Here is a 5,857-nt window from a genome sequence, read left to right as displayed (position 1 = left end):
TAAATCAATATCCGAGTCACCAAGAACCATTGGAGAAGACGGAAATTTATAATTGCCCATCTTGATAGAAACATCGGGAGCCATCATTTTGGTATTCATGAATAATCCCGGAGAGGAAACCGCTATCGGCTTAGGCAGATCAACAGTATGCAAATTGTTCATGGATGCAAAAGGTCTTGATATGAAAGAAATAGATGCACCAGTATCAAACAAGACTTTTGCAGGAATATCATTAACAGGAAGATTACCCATTATCACATCAGTAGATTCCTCCGCTTGAGCTGCATTCATCATGTTCACCTTTGGATTATGCTTGACCACTGCATTGCTGGAAGATCTGACAGGAGGAGGAGGAGGCAGTCGCCTTTGGTTGAAGCACTTGTTAGCATAGTGACCTTTCTGCTGACACTTGTTGCAAGTCACCTCTGAGAGTGGATGGTGATAAGGAGCATTGGACTTTGGAGCTTGATTCTGAGACTTGTTCTGATAGCCAGAGTTGGGAGAGTTGGAAGAACCACGGCCACCTCTGTTCTTCTGCTGGTAAGGCTGACGAAACGAAGGAGGAGGAGGCAACCAGAACTTCTGTTGCTTAGCTGCCACAAGTGAGGAAGAAGAAGACTGAACTGCGTCCCTGACTCTTTTCTTAGAAGCCTCACACTTGAGCTGAGCAGCCTCTTGCTTTAGTGCCATGTTATAGAATTGATCAAACTGAGTAGGCTCAACCAGAACGAGAGCTAACTGCAGATCCTCTTTAAGGCCACCTCTGAAGTGATAGATCATGCTCTTTTCATCAGGAACGTCTTGTTTAGCTAAGCGAGCAAGTTTCTGAAACTGGATGTTGTATTGATACACAAACATGTTGCCTTGCTTGAGATTGCGGAACTCCTCACGCTTGCTCTCAACAACACTTCGTGGAATGTGGTGCGCTTTGAAATCCCGACAGAAGTTAGTCCAAGTGATCACACGACCTCCTCTGGAATCTTTGTATTGCTGAAACCAATCAGCAGCTTGGTCCTTGAGCTGAAAAGAAGTGAACTTGACATAGTCCTCAGGCCTGACATTGCTACATTCAAAATGCTTGTTGATGTCCACAAGCCAATCATCGGCATCCGTGGCCTCGGCACAGTAGCTGAAAGACTTGGGCTGATTTGCGAGAAACTGGTTGAGGGTAGCGAAGTGAGGCTGATTATTGCCTTGACCTTGATTGCCTTGCCCTTGGGTGCGTTCTTGCAAGAGTTGCAGAATCATCTAAGCATTGGCGTTGGTGGCTGCCATGATAGCTTGCCATGCCTCCGGAGGCGGAGGTGGTGGCAGAGGGTTCGCTTGACTCCCTTCATTGCGATCCGGATTCTGACGTGTTGGCGGAGCCATCCTGAAGAGGGTGACATCCGTTAGCATCTTGATAGACAAATAGATAAGTAGAATCAACGGATAGAAATTGCAACATATAGTCTTCACAATAAACATTTGAACGAAGATGAACGAATGAATTCCCTAGTAAATCATCACACTTCCATTAAGTTGAGAAGCCACTTGAAAAATATATGGAATCAACATTTGACTTCGAAACAACTCGAATACCACAATACAAAACAAAACAAAGTATTGGCTTGCAGAATAAGCCGGAACAAACATATGATAGAGATTTCGTCCGAAGTTTTCGTGGTGGGGCCCACACGGGCTCGATCGTACAGCACCATCATGTACAAGGCTGTGCACATGACATACGAAGCGTCCCCGAGTCGGCATAGCCAAGGACTCTTTAAGACACTACGAGACCACTGTAAAACAAACCGTGTACAGGCGGACCACTAGACGTCGAACCCCAATCTCATATCATGCGTCTGTCGGAAAGATGTCCTAAGGCTACTAGAATTCCCACTTATAAACTCCTGAAACTTTCTGGTTATGCAATCTGGTATTGGGGATACAGGGGACACAAAATATATCACCCAAATTAGCAATCCCTAGATCCAGCTGTATACATCCGTCAACACATAACCAAGAAACCTTCGGAAATCGTTTACCTCAACCTTCGAAAAGCATCCGTTATACAAGTTATGGCAATACTCCCGAACTCCCGCCCCAGTACTGGGTGGCGTCGAGGTGATCTCACCAACAACTGCATAAAAGAGATTTCGATGTCGGCGAAACTCGGGTATTCCAGAACTGCAACGATAAAATTCTGACGACAACACCTCGGAGCTCAACTCCCCGGGACACTGCCACAACCCCTAAATGTCAGGAGGCACCAAGAACAGTGTTCTCATCACAAAACCATCGGAAGAATTCCAAGATACCCGCGTGATCCAAAAAAAAATTTAGTGAAATTTGAGGAGAGAATAGTCAACACTTCTACGTCAGGAGACCTCACTAGAGCGATGAAGGGACTGAGGAGTAAAAAGAATCCTACTCTCCGATATATATAATCCTAAGACTCAAAACATTTTTGCTCTAGACTCAACAACGCCAGCGATTCGATCAAGCAAGGGGCTCCTAAGTCGGGGATGGCTCTGATTACCAACTTGTAACGCCCACGATGCGGCTATATCGCCCACGTGTCGAGGCACGACTTAGAGGCATAACCGCATAGTGGTTTTGTCGCAAGAAGGGTCATCTTCACACAATCCCATGTAATGAACAAGAATGGGATAAAGAGTTGTCTTACAATCGCCACTTCACACAATACATAAATATAATTCATACATCATCCAAAATACAAACATATAGACCGACTACGGTCAAGATCCAGATGAAAATAAGACAACCCCAAATGCTAGATCCCCGATCGTCCCAACTGGGCTCCACTACTGATCATCAGGAAAAGACACATAGTAACGACCACGTTCCTCGTCGAACTCCCACTTGAGATCGACCCCATCATCTGTACTGGCATCGTCGGCACCTGCAACTGTATTGGTAGAATCTGTGAGTCACGGGGACTCAGCAATCTCACACCCGCGAGATCAAGACTATTTAAGCTTATAGGAAAGGATGGTGTAATGAGGTGGAGCTGCAGCAGGCAATAAGCATATATGGTGGCTAACTTGCGCAAATGAGAGCGAGAAGAGAAGCAACGGAACGGTCGTCATCTAGTAATGACCAAGAAGTGATCCTGAACTCCTACTTACGTCATTCATAACTCAAACCGTGTTCACTTCCCGGACTCCGCCGAGAAGAGACCATCACGGCTACACACACGTTGATGTATTTTAATTGGGTCAAGTGACAAGTTCTCTACAACCGGACATTAACAAATTCCCATCTGCCTCATAACCGCGGGCACGGCTTTCGAAAGATAATACCCTGCAGGGGTGTCCCAACTTAGCCCATCATAAGCTCTCATGGTCAACGAAGGATAAACCTTCTCCCGGAAAGACCCGATCAGTCTCGGAATCCCGGTGTACAAGACATTTCGACAATGGTAAAACAAGACCAGCAAAGCCACCCGAATGTGCCGACAAATCCCGATAGGAGCTGCACATATCTCGTTCTCAGGGCACACCGGATGGGCAAGACGTCGGGTTGGCATAGACCCTGGTTTCCCAGGGGGCGCCGGACATCGCCCAGTTTGGGCCAGCACTCGAAGGAGCACTGGTCCGGGGGTTTAAAATAAAGATAACCGTCGGGCTCGCGAAAACCCGGGGGAAAAGGCTTAGGTGGCAAATGGTAAAACCAAGGTTGGGCCTTGCTGGAGGAGTTTTATTCAAGGCGAACTGTCAAGGGGGTCCCATAAATCACCCGACCGCGTAAGGAACGCAAACTCAAGGAACATAATACCGGTATGACAGAAACTAGGGCGGCAAGAGTGGAACAAAACACCAGGCATAAGGCCGAGCCTTCCACCCTTTACCAAATATATATAGATGCATTTAATTAAATAAGAGATATTATGATATCCCAACATATCCATGTTCCAACATGGAACAAACTTCAACTTCACCTGCAACTAGCAACCGTATAAGAGGGGCTGAGCAAAAGCGGTAACATAGCCAAACAACGGTTTGCTAGGAAAGGATGGTTAGGGGCTGACATGGCAATATGGGAGACATGATATAGTGAGTGATAGGTAACGCGACATGGCAATAGAGCGAACAACTAGCAAAGCAAAGATAGAAGTGATTTCGAGGGGTGGTCATCTTGCCTGCAAGGTTCTCAGAGTTGTCGAAAGCTTGATCCTCATAAGCGTACTCAACAGGTTCCTCGTTCACGAACTCGTCTCCCGGCTTTACCCAAGACAAGAACACAAGCAACGGAACCACAATCAATCACGAGAAATGCACAAGCAACATGATGCAAAACATGTATGATATGCAAGATATGATATGCGATGCATATGCATGCTCCGGAGGGAAAATGATGAACAAGGCAGTAACTTGACAAACCAAGCATGCCACTAGAAAGATGAGATGATTTCGGTCGAAATCGATATAAAGATCACCGGAAACGGATGTACGGTTTGCAAATGGCAAGCAAAACAAGAATGACACGAATCTGCGATTTACAGCATGATAGCACTTAGAATGCAACAAGTAACAATGCTACAGCACTCCAACATAGCAACAAAGCATGTGGCAGTAATCTACAGGAGACGCTTGACAAAAGATGAACACTGAGCTACAGCTAGTTCACAACATAACAAGCTCAAACAAGCATGGCAAAAGTGCAAAAGATAACAGGTTCACAGACTTGGTGAAATTACTGGACATGGCAAAACAGCATCAGGTAGCAATGTTCAGAGCACGAAATCAACATGCTACAGGAACTTAACATGGCAAAAGAAGGCATGAACGTATTCTACTAAATGCATATGACAAAAGTCCCTTACTGACCATAAGCCAAAAAGGACCAGAAAATATGATGGCAAGCAGGTAAACATAGCATGTTTCGTTATCAGGTTTCAGACTTAGCAGAAAACAGAGCATGGCAGAAACAATAATATGAAGGCATCTTGGTAAGCTTGATGCACTCACCACAAAGCAATGCATGACAAAACAAGCATACCTACAGAAAGATGGCATGTTTATGAAGATATCAATGGCAAGAGCAAATACATAGCATGCATGGATCAACTACAATAAGCTTGGCAAAAATGGATATCATGTTAAGAATCTGCCAGAAATATTTTATAGCAAACGTAGAGCACTATTGAGTCATGCTATGGCACTCCATAATTGCAAACAAGGGCAGGAATGGATCAAGTACAAGAATATCTACAAAACATCCTTACTGAACATCTCCAAAATATTCATGGATCTCTCTGTAGCATCAAGTTTACATGGCAACAAAATAACAGCAGACAAGGACTTAGAGAAATCACTGTCTCTGAAATCAGAAACATTACGGAGCCTAGTTTGCATGCTTGTGCTAGTCACCACAGAGATCACAAAAATACATGGCATACACCACTGGAAAGATGGCATGGCATACAACAAAACACATGTAGAGCTCATGCCCATAAGATGCACAGATTAAATGATACAAAAATGACAAATCTCCAAGTTCTGTTAAGAACCAGCAGATAACAGCAACTAGCCCTCTTGCAACAGAGATTTGGGCATCAAGATGACCTCTAATGAACATGGTGCAATTGAACAAAATGAAGAGCATCACGAGTTGAACAATTTTACATATTACACGCACGAAACGGAACTATATGCAGAGAGTTATTCCCTGATGAACATGGGCACATGCTATAACATATTGAACACTTAGAGAAAAAATGGGGTCTCGGGAAAGTCAACGCCGGAGCTACCTCGATCCAGATCTGGCCGGGCTCCTCGACGGCGGGGGCGCTGGAGCTCGGGGAAGAGGCACCCGGCGACGGGAGGAGGAGAAGACGCCAGAGGGGAGGACG

This window comes from Triticum aestivum, chromosome 5D (assembly GCF_018294505.1).
Source record: "Triticum aestivum cultivar Chinese Spring chromosome 5D, IWGSC CS RefSeq v2.1, whole genome shotgun sequence".
Classification (NCBI taxonomy): domain Eukaryota; kingdom Viridiplantae; phylum Streptophyta; class Magnoliopsida; order Poales; family Poaceae; genus Triticum; species Triticum aestivum.
Note: the sequence above shows the minus strand (reverse complement) of the source record.